The sequence below is a fragment of the Neomonachus schauinslandi genome, chromosome 6 (assembly GCF_002201575.2).
Source record: "Neomonachus schauinslandi chromosome 6, ASM220157v2, whole genome shotgun sequence".
Taxonomy (NCBI): Eukaryota; Metazoa; Chordata; class Mammalia; order Carnivora; family Phocidae; genus Neomonachus; species Neomonachus schauinslandi.
This window is the reverse complement of record NC_058408.1, coordinates 19,258,954-19,273,077: the sequence shown is the minus strand read 5'-3', so window position 1 is coordinate 19,273,077 and position 14,124 is coordinate 19,258,954.

Sequence of the window (14,124 nt, the reverse complement as noted above, 5' to 3'; positions counted from 1 at the left end):
TCATGCTACTCTATAGTAATATACAGTATAGTGTAATAGTATCACTGCCCTAATAATCCTCTGTGCTCCACCTGTTCATCCCTCTTTCCTCCTGGCAACTACTGATCTTTTCACTGTCTCTGTAGTTTTGTCTTTTCATTAAACATATTAAACATACAGTTGGATCATGCAGTATGTAGCCTTACATTGGCTTCTTTCACTTACTAATACGCATTTAACTATCCTCCATGTCTTTTTATGGCTTCATAGCTCATTTCTGTTTAGCAGTGAGTAATATTCTGTTGTTTAGATTTATCACAGTTGGTTTACTGTTCACCTACTGAAGGACAATATGGTGGTTTTCAAGTTTTGACAATTATGGATAGAGCTGCTACAGACCTCCATAAGCAGGTTTTTGTGTGGGCATAGGTTTTCATCTTCTTTGGGTAAATATCAAGGTATGTGATTGCTTATGATATGATAAGAATATGTTTAGTTTTATAAGAAATCACCAAGCTATCTTCCAAAGTAGGTGTACCATTTTGCATTTCCACCAGAAATGAGTTCAAAATGCTAACATTTTGTGTGTCAGTGTTCTGGATTTTGGCCATTGTCTTAAGTGTGTCATGGTGTCTCATTGGTTGAATTTGCATTTCCCTGGTGATTTGTGATGAGGAGCATCTTTTCATATGCTAATTTCATCTACATATCTTCTTCAGTGAAGTTCCATTAGGTTGTTTGGCCCATTCTAATTGATTTTTTTTTTCAAGTTTTAAGAGGTCTTTGTATATTTTGAGTAACAGAGACGTTGGGGCCAGATGGGGCACCTGGGTGGCACAGTAGGTTAAGTATCTGCCTTCAGCTCAGGTCATGATCCTGAGGTCCTGGGATCAAGCCCCACGTTGGGCTCCTTGTTCAGCAGGGAGTCTGCTTCTCCTTCTTCCTCTGCCCCTGAATCGTGCTCTCTCTCTATCTCAGATCAATAAATAAATAAAATCTTTTTTTTTTAAGAAATATTTGGGGGTGGGTTATAAGATCAAAAAGATTTTCTTATATGTTTTATCTTGGAATTTCTATCATCTGAGGTGTTAAATTTAAGGCTATAGTCAATTTTTAGTTATTTTTAATATGGTGTCAGGTATGGATCGAAGTTCTTTTTTTATTATATTATTATACATATTGATTTCCAACGTTTCTTGTACTATGGGTTGAAAAGGAATACATTTTCGGATTTTAACTTGAAAATGAAATGTAAACTTTCATTTGAACTGTGAAAACAAAAGGAAAAAAACAAAAACACTAGATTTCCAATATAGCATTTAATTTAATGGTATCAGTTCAGGAAAAGTTTTGTACAAATAGCAGCCATAACAACACAAACTTATAAATGCTATACTAATAGCTTGTCTAAACAGTAGAAATAGGGAGGAAGAACAGAGAAAGTTCATATGACCTAAATGATAGAGAAGGCCCCATAGAGGTAGGAGCAAATGTGTTCAGCTTTGAAAAATAGATAGGAATTTATCAATTGAAATAAGTGTGAGATGTTTGGTGTTTTAGGGGATAAAAAAGAAATACTAACAGCATATATGTAACTGAATATGAAACTGCCAAAAAAAGTATTTGTAGAACTAGCAAGAAACACTTTGTAAATAAAATCTAGCATTTGTAGGAATTGGTATGGAAGAGAGTAGAAAGCCAAGGAGGGAATTTATTAGATATTAGGGAATTTGTATTTTATTTAAAGGCTCCATGAGGATCATAAAAATGACAACGTTATCATTTTAGAAAGCATTCTCTTTTGGAACATCAAATATTCTATGTTCTTTTAAATTTTAAAATAATCTAAATTACCTTTAAAATTCAATTACCTTATGTATAAATGCCAAGAAATAAAACAATTGTTCTACCTTAAATAATAATTGTTCTAATTTTCGTAAATTCTGAATTTAGAGAGTTCTATAAAATCTGTGAATAATACTGGATTTGCTATACTGTTGTATGCTATGTAACAGTAATGTTATTTATTTCAATCATCATTTTCTCATTAAGTAATTGGCAGCTGGACATAAACTCTTGCAAATCAACCACACCAGTTCCCTTGCCAAGCCTGACACTTAAACTGACCTCTGACCTTGAAATTGGACCAATTTTCATTAACTATGATTTACATTTTCTATTATCCCTTGGCACTTCCTAATTTGGGATTTGGGAAAATACTGTTGTGTGATAGAAAAAACACTTGGGATCTGGAGTCACAAAATCTAATCTTGATACTACCCCGTCCTTAACTTCTTTTATAATTTCAAACGTATCACTTAACCTCTTCCAGTTTCAGTGCTTTCATATCTAAAATTATGCACCTAGATAAACTTAAAGATCATTTCAGAATAACAAGTCTATGATCTATGTAAAGGGAGGTATTTTTTCTCAGCAATAAGAATTTCCCTTAAAATTCATAAGCATGCGAAAATTAACAGTAACATCAAAATAAACATTACATGAAAATAGTTACAGGTTGTTAGAGACCCAGATGAATGTCAGAAAATTCACCAACTGTTTGATTAGAAGGTTATAGTCAGTTTTCTACATTAAAAAATTAAATCTTAGTCAATGACATGAGCCATTTTTTATTTTATAAAGGAAGGTGATACTTTTATTGTATCTATTGTGAATGGCTCTGATTCACTACTCCAAAGCCGATTATCCTAGGTATTATGCAGACATTGCAAAATCCATTAATATTACATTCATTCTGCTGCACTGTTCATTAGTAAAGAGCTACTCTTTATTTATGTCTCTGACAGTATAGATATGGCAGGACAGTCCTTGCTTTACTATTATCACTTCTCAAGTGGATTGTGATAATTGCTTTATTATGAACCCAGCTTCTACTTTGCAAATGCAGTGTCGTTTTACTGATAACTGTAGTTAAAAAAAAAAAAATTGCAGGGAAATATAAACATATGTTATAGAATATTTTGTGAATTCTTTCAATTTAGGTTTCTGATAATGTTTAGATTTTTAAAAATTATCTTTTCCCGATCGATATATTCATACAAGTTAGTTTTTTTTCAAAGAAATCTTTTATAATGGAAATTTTATGAACTGTACTAAAGTAGAAATTGAAAATCTTAAGGCTGATTGGGCTTTGTGGCATTCTGAGAATATACACTGCAGACATCTCTTTCACAAAGCAACTGGGCTGAGACTTAAGTCACTGGAGATTTTAAAATATTAAAAGCAAAAATTGAAGGAGACCTGGCAAATTGTTTCAGTGTCTACCAAGAAAGAGAAATTTGTCTCATCTTTGTTACAAAAGAGACCTGAAAATCCTTAGGCTGCCACATAAGAAATTTTATTGTTTGACAATTTTAAAAGGTATAAAAGTATAAGGTTTCCTCTTCAAATTTTGTTTTATAAAAAAAAAATTATGGGACACCTGGGTGGCTCAGTCAGTTAAGCGTCTGCCTTGAGCTCAGGTCGTGATCCCAGCATCCTAGGATCCAGCCTCCTGTTGGGCTCCCTGCTCTCCAGGGGGCCTGCTTCTCCCTCTCTCTCTGCCCTTCCCCCAGGTTGTGCTCTCTTGCACATGCTCTCTCTTTCTCTCTCTCATGAATAAATAAAATCTTTAAAAAAATTTTTATAGAAAAACATAAAATAGTGAGAATGTAAATATGCAAAAGGCCTACAATTAAGCTTAGTCAATCAAAAAACAGTAAAATCTACCCCGAGATAACGTAGCTCTCTGTAAGAATTGTTACATTTTAATAGAGTGAATGTTTACATGAAATTATAAAAAGTGCTTAATGTCAGTACAGATTCATAAGTCGAGGTTTTATATAAAATTACTAAAGCAACCAATGTCAGAAAATATATTTTCTGAAAATTTAGAGTCACTATACTTTTAAGTAGTAAGTATAATCTGTCATTTTATTATTGAAATTCTTATAACAAAGGTTAGTTTAAAATGCACATCATGTTGCACAATAAATATGTCTTATATATAATAAGGGGACTTTTTTAAAGAAGAAGTCTGAAAAATCAGTAACTAGATTTTAAAATAATGAATGAGTTGATTAATTAATGAGAATATTATATTAGATAATTTCACTTTTCATTTTTATTATGTTCTTCTTTGAAAATCATATTTATTCAACAGGTATTAAAAATTACATGGTGGTTGTTTTCTTGCAAACAAAGCAATCCTTGAACAGTTTTAATTGTTTTTTTTAAAAATACTTGTAAGAGCGATTCTAAAATCAGAAAGTCCAGGAATGGTAGCTGAGTTCCAGTTTCATTTGTGGTTCGATGTTCACTTATCATTCAAGCTTGGGCAAGTCTCTCTGCTTTAATGGGATTTTGAGGTACTTTAATGGTAGAAAATACATGTTCAAGTGTATAGTAGGCTAAAAGTGATATCCAGAACTTTTTCTTATTATAACTTAGCTAGTATTGTGAACCAGTGTTGTACATTTATAGAAAAAGTTTCTCTTTAGTTTTCTTCTATTACACTTTGAATTTATACAAGTATGGCAGATTTGCCTATAACTATCCTTAATTTAAGGTGACTCAATGTCAGAAGTAAACAGAGCACTCAAACACGCACACGAATTTAAAGTGTAAAACATTTAGATTTGCTCAAAGGAGCTATTTTATATTCTTGGAGAAGTGAACTGTTTTGAGTAGCTAAACAGGGTTGAATTGTTACATGGTCATCTGCCAGTGCAATTTAGAAAGACTTAAAAACACAGATGTGATGTATCAGAGGATTTGTGTGAAAAGAAAAATCTATGCCACCTATTTTTTTAAGTCTTTATTTGCCAACCAAATAGTCTATATTAAAAAAAAGAGTAAAATAGTGTTATGCAAACTACAGATGACATTCATAAAGTTTTAATTATTTGTTTTCATTTATAGGAAACATGAAAATGTGATATTTACACTGTAAGAGAATACCTAGAACACTGTTTTAAATTTAAAAAGCTATGAGCTAAAATTGCATAAAAAGTAATATATGATCATGCTCAATATCCTCACGTTACTGAAAGTCACATTTTTGTTTTGTATGTCAGAACATATTTATGGAAAAGAGGTTATTATACAGCTTGGCATCTTTTAAGATAAAGTCCAGGTGACTTTCTATGTCCCTAAAATTTTATAAATTAATTGTTTTAAAAAGATTCATTCCATATCCAAGAAAACAAAGCAAAATAAAATAATATGCTGCAAATATATAAAATATTTCATGACAAAAGTGTATTTTAAAATACAGCTGTGCTCAACCATTGACAAAAAACTGATAAACATGCATTTATAAAATGCATTTATATAGAAAGAACTCCAATAATTCTTATTTGTATGAAAATTAAAATTTCTAGTTCTGACCAGAGTGGTCATTTAACAGATATTTACTGTCCCATATATACAGTGTAAAAGACATTATTTCAAGGACTGGCAATAAACAAATAATAAAATAAACATTCAAAATAGTTAATAAAATAAATAATAGAACAAATAAAATGTAATTGGATAAATAAGAAAGTAATAATAAAACATCTCAAGTATATAATGTTATTTTCAAATATTGTAGTAAATACTTTGTCAACCTATGTCTGTATAGTTAAGGATATAGAAACATTTGACCTCATTAAAATGAAACATACGAATATAAATCTATTCAGTTTCAGAATAAATGTTTATACTTATATATGAATACAAAAAAATGTAAGAATTCCACAAGATATGTATCACAAATGTGTTGTTTAAGAATATCAAGTGAGTCGAGGTACCTGGGTGGCTCAGTCAATTAAGCTTCCAACTCTTGGTTTTGGCTCAGGTATGATCTCATGGGTGATGAGATTGAGCCCTCTGTTGAGCTCGCACTCAGTGGGGGTCTCTTTGAAGATTCTCTCCCTCTGCCTCTCCCCCCCAGCTCGTGGGTGTGTGTACGCTCTCTCTTTCTCTCTCTCTCTAAAATAAATAAATCTTAAAAAAAAGACTATCGAGTGAGTAACTATCTGAAGCTGTCTCATAACAGTCCTTAATAATATCAATAGATAATTTCCCATGTCCCAAGAGGCTGAGAGCATCATCTAAAAGAATTCCTTATTTATTTATTTGATATATTTATTTTTTTTGGAAACAAATGCTTATCTGACAAATGATTCATGATTTGTAATCCTAAAGCTTTTATTGGGGGTGGGGGTGGTGAAGCTCAATCTATAGTTTTCACTGCCAACTTGATATAGTCAGAAAAAATTATTTTTGTTAACAATATATTAAAAGTCATTCAAAAACAAAGAAAGAGAATTTTTGCTTCAATTATCTTTGTCGCTCCTCCACTTCTAACTCTCACTCATCTAATTTGAGACAAGCAGCTGTTGGATTTGGGCTTCAGAAAACAGGTTCATCCCCAGTTTTCAAGAGAAAGTAGGAAAATGCACTTTGTGCTAAATGTTGCCTGTTCTTAATGAATAGGAAACTATAGGCACAGATTCATGCACCTTGGGAAAAGCTTGGTTCCCAAGAGACACAAAGGCTGCTCAAAACAGAAAGTACACATTTCTCAAGTATGTGAGAAAAACTATTTCCCTGACATCCATGGAAAGGACAAATGGACAAAGAGATATTTGAGGCTCCTCCACTCCTGAGGTTGAGAGAAGCCTAGAAAACATGGGACCAGAGAATTTTCCTCCTTGTGCTTCAAGAGGGAACTAGAAATATCATAAGGAATAAATCCCCGTCTTGCAAAGTAATGAACAACACATCTAAGGTCCCCAACAGTCAGAGATGTGAATATCAGATAAAATTCTAAAGGTAAGAAAGACTTATAAAATATATATGTGAATAGATATATATTACAGGTGTCTTTTACATATACATATATCTGAGTGTAAAACACTTATGGAATTTCAGATACAAGATGAAACAATGTTAAAAATTAACATATTTTTAAAAACATTAATTAAATTAATTGAAGAAGAGAATTATTGCTATGTCTTGAAAAACACCCTATACAAGAGATGTTTCAAAGCACAAAAGCAAAAAATTGAAGGTAAATACCTCACTAAGGAAACCTAAAGAGATCTATGGATTAATTCAGGGAATCTGACATGAAAATCAGAGGAATCTCAAAAGGCAAGACTAGAACAGATGGAGACAGGACCACTATATCACACAACAGCAGGGGACACAATCTGTGAGACTGTGTTTGATGATTCTGAATGGTGAGGAGGCAACATAATAGACAGCACAACTTTTTAAAGCTAAAGTCTGATTTTTAAGGGTTAATCTGCTTATTAAATTCTTGTGAGGATTGACTATAAAACACACATACATAGACATAGCTTGGTAAGATGACTGAACACTTAGGAAAAAAATTAAATGCTTTTTCAGACAAAAAGAAAATGTACTTTACAAAGAAAAAAGAGTTAGACTGATACAGGACTTCTCACCTGCTAGAAATTGGTGGTAGAAGAACAAGACTATTAAAAGAAAAGACCAGGAACCCCATAATCCTATATACTCAGGTGCAATGAAAGGAAGAGATCTGTGAAGAGGCAAAAATTCACATAGTATTCCACCATATATGAGGAAGGCACTTAAAAAAAGCATCATATTAGAGGCCATGAGATGAATGAAAGAGAAGGCAGCAATGAGTGGTATGCAAGCATGCTAGATGTCTGTCCATCTATCTATCCATACTTCTATAAAATAAAAATGATGGAAGAGGAATTTGTAATACAGTGTAATTAAGGATCACAAATTATAAGACACTTTTTTTTTAATATATAAGACACTTTTTATAACAGTCATAAAGTAAAATACTCTTCTTCAGTAACTCTTTCTTTAGGTATCCTTGAATATTTATACCTCTTTAAACGCACACACACGCACACACACACACAAACACACACCTGGGGATCCTTCATGATCCTGATTCTAAAATTCCTTTCACTCAGACAACCAACGTGTTTGTACTCAGCCTCTATAAAATGCTTCACCTAATTTTTCTATTTCCTAGAAGAGTTTACCCTATCATCAAGAATACTCTTAATCCCAGTCATCCTCAACACAAGTGTTAGGTAATCTGTTGGAGATGTAGTCTACAGACAGATATTTGGCAAATATTTTATAACCTCCACGAATCCATAGGCAACCTGTTTCTATCTCCAGACAATCAAATTGTTCTTTGTGTGTGTGTGTTTGGTGGGGTTGGGGGTTTGTTTCAGATTGAAAGTAACTTCACAAGCATCGAAGGTACCAAAATAGAAATTTTTCATAGGCAGTCAAATTTGTTTAAAATAACTTGATAAGACTTGTATGGTGGGATATTTTTCCTTTTATTTTTTGTATAATTGTTTCAATTTCCCATCCCTTATATTATACTGATGCTGAAAATGCTTTTAAGTAGAAAACATGATCAAAATTTGTCAGTCTATTACATTATCAATGAATCAAAGCTTTTATAAAATTTCAGAATATGAATTAGAGGCAAAAGTTACACTAAATTGCTTCCAGTGGGAATGTTCCAAAATCATGTAAATTTCTACTAAAAGATAAACTTTATACACTTTTTCCCTAAAGGGAAAATTATTTATGTGGACAGACACCAAACAGTGGGAATTTTGGAAGATGAAAATGAATTATTCCAGTAATTGTTTCATATGCAGAAAAAATGTGATTTCTAAGATAACTTAAGCCAAACAAAGATCACACAACCTTATGCCATGAAAAATAAATTAGAGCTCATACAGTATCAATTAAGGAAGTTCCCAAGTATGTAATAAATCAAAATCCCTGTTTTATAGTGGATTTTTGTTCTATTTTTAATTTTTTTAAAGTTAAAAATGTAAAAAAATCTAAATAATTTACATTTCACAACATTACAACTTTGCTCACCAAAATTTCAAGTATAAACTCTCATTTTCCTAGTGCAGCCTAGCAACTCTGATTGGATTCTTTTAATGTGCCTAATACAGAAGACCTATGTGGGGGGACAGGTGGAAGTTGTAAGAAGTATGTACAGGTTGGAGATGGAGACTTGAAGTGACACTGAAATAATTTTCATAATTTTATACATATATTTGTTGTAATATATTTTTAAGTAATTTTATTTTATTTATTTTTTAAATTTTATTATGTTAATCACCATACATTATATCACCAGTTTTTGATGTAGTGTTCCATGATTCATTGTTTGCATATAACACCCAGTGCTCCATGCAGAACGTGCCCTCTTTAATACCCATCACCAGGCTAACCGATCCCGCCACCCCCCCTCCCCTCTAGAACCCTCAGTTTGTTTCTCAGAGTCCATAATCTCTCATGGTTGTAACTTATATTTATAAAAATGGCAATATCTATGAAATGTTTTAAGTTACAATTGAGTACAAAAACAGATTAAACTCTAAATCTGTGTTTTTAAATGACTTTATGCTTTGGCAGCATCTACCTTATACTGTAATATTAAACTTAGTCATCTCATTAAGTCAGAATAATTTAATATTTGTGGAAATAACATTTGAGTGATTTGCGCTAGAAAGTTTTTTTTTTTAAATATTCATAGGTCTGCTTAAAAATAGCCTCATTAACTTCCAATATTTAAAAAAAAATGTGGGGTCAAGCTTTTTTTATGCTAATACACAGCAATATTATACAATTTATCTGAGAAAGCATTCAAATCATCAAATAATACCCATCACAGATTTTTCAACCACAATTAAGATGTGATGTAAGACCAACACAAGAAGAGAGCTGTGTAATGGAATGGCTCCTGACAAGAAGAGAGAGTTAAGTGTAAACATCTCAACAATAAAGAACACTAGTGTGAACTAACTTGACTGGTACCAAGCTTTAAACCTAGGCTTGTGACCAAAATGAGACACACATATGTTTTATATGATCTGAACAATGTGCAACCATGCTGTTAAATACTGAATATAAAATAGGAGATTTCACCTCAAAATCAGTTCATGTGGCTCCTTTTGGAAGACAGAAATTTGTCACACTAGCCTTCCACTTAACTGGGCATCAGTCACTCGAAACATAGCGTTGATTTGTTTTTTGCTCTAACACTTAATCTAAGCACTTTTCACCCCTGGCACTACATTTTTGGGGCTCCTTCACCTTCTAAACTTGTAATTATTTATTATATTTATTTTTTTATTGTCTGGTTTTCCCTGTGGAATGTAAGAAGTAAGGGGTAAGGACCTTTATTTTGTTTATTTCTATGTCGTAGGAACCTAGAAGTGAGTCTAGCACATAGGAAGTACTTAATGAATGTTTGATAAATGGAAAATTAATTGTTTATTGAATGAATGAATAAATAATCAAACAAACTTGGTCTGCTTCACTTATTTATTGTCTCTGCCTTGACATTTGAGTTTAAGTTCCCTGTTTTTAGTTTATTGGCCCTTTATGTGAAACAGAACTTGTGGCATGTAATGGGAGAGAAAGTGACAAGTAATAAACAATTAAAATATATAATAATGAGACAAAGAATAATTTATATGGTCAGTAAAGGTACAGAAGTATTTAATCACTAAAGTGCTCAACTCTGTAAACAATAAGAAAAATACTTATAATCATCTTCTTTCTGTGTTTTTAAGATGACAGCATTAAAGGGTGTAATTTGTCAACTGGTAATAAACATTCATTAATGAATAGTGAGAATGACAACTTAAATGCAGAGTACCCAATTTTTTATACAATAGAATTAAGAATTAAGTGTTTTAATTTTTATATATAATCAGAATTATTTGAAAATTTTTTTTTGCATTTGAGGTTTAAAAAATAAAAATTTCACAATGGATTAATTTCCTAGGCTTTAAAAAATGAGCAATCAGCGAAGGCATACATATATGCGATGGACCAAATATTTGTGTCCCCCTAAAATTTATGTATTGAAATTAGGGACATTAAACCTAGTATATGTGGTTATTTTGAGGGGGAAATGGCACAGTTCACAAAAACTCAGCAGGAAAAGCTGGTGAACTTGCGTTCAAATATTTGATTTCCCCATCATATGTGGTAATAGATCCTTTTTTTTTAACCCTTTAATCAGTATATAATCTCTAAAGATGAGGCAGCTCACTGTAACAGGAGTTGAGCAAGTTGTTCTAGAAAAGCCTCAGTAGACCTTTTTTGATTTGCTGAATAATGTTAAGAACCACTTAGAAAATCAGAAAAGCTAGAAAGTACAAAAGAGTAAGAATTGCACTTTCATAAGAATATTCTGAAAAAATTGATTTGAAATGTTTATACACATTTGAGAAAGTAAAAAGCTTGTTTTGCCAGATATTTCAAAACTTAACAAACCCTAAATAATGTGATTATTTGAAAAATAAGAACTTAACCTTCAAAATAAGAATTTGAAAAGTAAAACTTTATGTTCATTAATTTTCCCTATCAGTTTTTTTTAACTTCATACTATTTAATTTTAATGAGCTATGCAGTGGTTCACTTCATATATAAATTCATCATTAGCCTCTGCTAATGACATTTTCATCAAAAGATTAGGTTTTAGGAAATCAAATTATGACTTAATACACATTAACAACAACAAACTCAAAGCAAATGTGATTAAATATGATTTTTGAGCCATTATTTACAAAGCAGTACTGGAGATACTTTATGTTAAGAAGACCTTTTTCCCCTAGATTATTTAACCTTACCTATAAAAAAATAAATAAATGCAACTTAAAAACTAATTTTTTTCTTAGGAGTTTAGAGTAATATACTTACTGAAAGACACTTTGTAAAAGACGTTGAAATAGATTGGTTATAATGAATATCTGACCTTGTCAATGCCACATTCAACCAGTCTTCATATAACAGACAATTTTCCTCATGATTCATAGAATATTTTTCCTTCTCACCATTGGATTTACCAGGTACCAAGAGAGTTCTCTTTCCGATATCTTTCAATATTCCTACAAATGCACCCTTCAATATAACCATGACAAACAGTTTCACATAGTAAGTGTGATCCCTAGGATGTATCATGGTATTTGGTGCTTTAAGCTTTTGTCCATAGTCTCTTGCCCTGGATTGCTGCCTCCCACCTTCTCAATGAGGAGTCATACTTGTCCTTCAGAGATGCTCAAACATCTTTTTCTTCAAAGTATGCTGTAAATATTCATTCAGATTTTTCTGAGGTATATTTTCCATGAGAATCTTTGTGTTTAGTAATTTTTATACTCTTTTATGGTTGTTGAGTTATTTTGTCACCTACTACTTTCTTCTGCTTGATTCTGACATGGGCACATGTGCCTAAGGACAGACCATAATGGGATATATATCCCATTTCCACAAAATAAAGACGTTTTACCAGTTTTCCACTTTATAAACTAAATTTTGTCTATTGACCCTATCAAAATATTTTCCTAGGAAAATTTGCAAATTTTACAGACAAGTAGCTCTATGCTTTGTTTTTTAAACTTTTTGTATCCAGTCTGCCCAGCAGGTATTACCATATTGATATTGTACATCTTACATTCTAAAAATATTTTTAAGGCGTTTTGCTTTATTTTGGTAATTTAAGTGCATATTGATTTTATATTTGTACATAGTGTGAAATAGGGTAAACTTTTATCATCTTACAGACACTTTTATTTAATAAATCACACTATGCTTTAAAAGACTACACATATTGTATAGTAATTTTATTTATGTTTTCTTTAATTGAGACTTTTGTAAATTTCTTTTTAAATTTCACTGACATTTTTGTCCTTTGCTTTGCCAATTCTGTGAGAATAAAACAAGTCATCATATACTTAGAAGAATTCTGTTTATTCTAGAGTCGTTATAACTAATAGCCAATAGAAGAACCAGCTTCAGTCTATCAACAACAGCTTGCCTCAGTGAACATACTTTTTCATTCCAGCAATCCATGTCAGCCTCTCATCTGCTCCTGCTGTCCCCACTTCACTTACAAAAATCAGCAAGTCACAAACTCCAATGAGTACACTTCTGGGTGAAAATCCTTCAATGCTATCATTCAAGTAGTCTTATTTCTACAGATGATACTAATATATTTATATCTCAGATAGTCTTCCAAAAATTTTATATAACAGGGCTGTCAATGGATGTTTATGTAGTGGTGAAAAATATTTATATCTGAATGTTCAACATGATAGCTACTAGCTACATGTGACTATTGAGCATTTGAAATGTGTCTAGTGTACTGGGGAATTGAATTTTAAAATTGCATTTAATTTAAATTTTCATTAAAATTATCATAGCCATATTGGTTAATGGCTATCACATTGGACATCATAGCTTAAAAGATCAACAATCTGTTCTGCTTGAAGAGACTATGCCTGACCAGCATAACTCTCTTACTGTAGCAAGCAATAAATTCAACTTTCTCTTTTTAATTTAGATCATTCAGTGAGAGTTCTGGAAATTATACTGATGATGTTTTTATAACACTCACTTGGAAGAATTTCAGGAGATTATTGGAGCAACAGGTGCCCTCAATAAGACCCTTGTGCCCCCAATTTTTTATCCTTCAGATTGGCTGTGAGGTGAATTAGTCTAAATCACAAGCTCAGCTTTGATTAGTTTGATTGGCTCTAATTTCTGAATTTACTTTGTTATTCTTTTTTTTTTTAATTGAAGTATAGTTGACATTAGTTTCAGGTGTACAACATAGTGATTCAACAATTACATACGTTATGAAATGCTTGCCACTGTAAGTGTAATTACTGTTTGTCACCATATGGAGTTGTTACAATATTATTGACTATATTCCCTATGCTGTACTTTTCATCTCTGTAATTTATTTGTTTTATAACTGGAAGTTTGTACCTCTTAATCTCCTTCAACTATTTCAGTTTTTTTTGTTTGTTTTCCCAATAAGGACATGGGAAAAATAAGGCCTTTTTTTTTTTTTTTTGTCTTTAAGGACATTAGATGTAGGACTTTATATAAGATAATCAGACCTAGAGTATTTTCAGTTGAATAATTAGTTTGATAAAGTCATTAAATCTTTTTTTTTTTACAAGTAAACTACTTAATTTCTTGCTACCTTGGTTTTGCTTTTGTCTACTTAAACAAAGTTGTGTTCCTGTTTTGTTCTGGATTGTCTAGAAAACTCTTAAATACCAAATTTTGACTTAACATTATTTGTCGATAAGT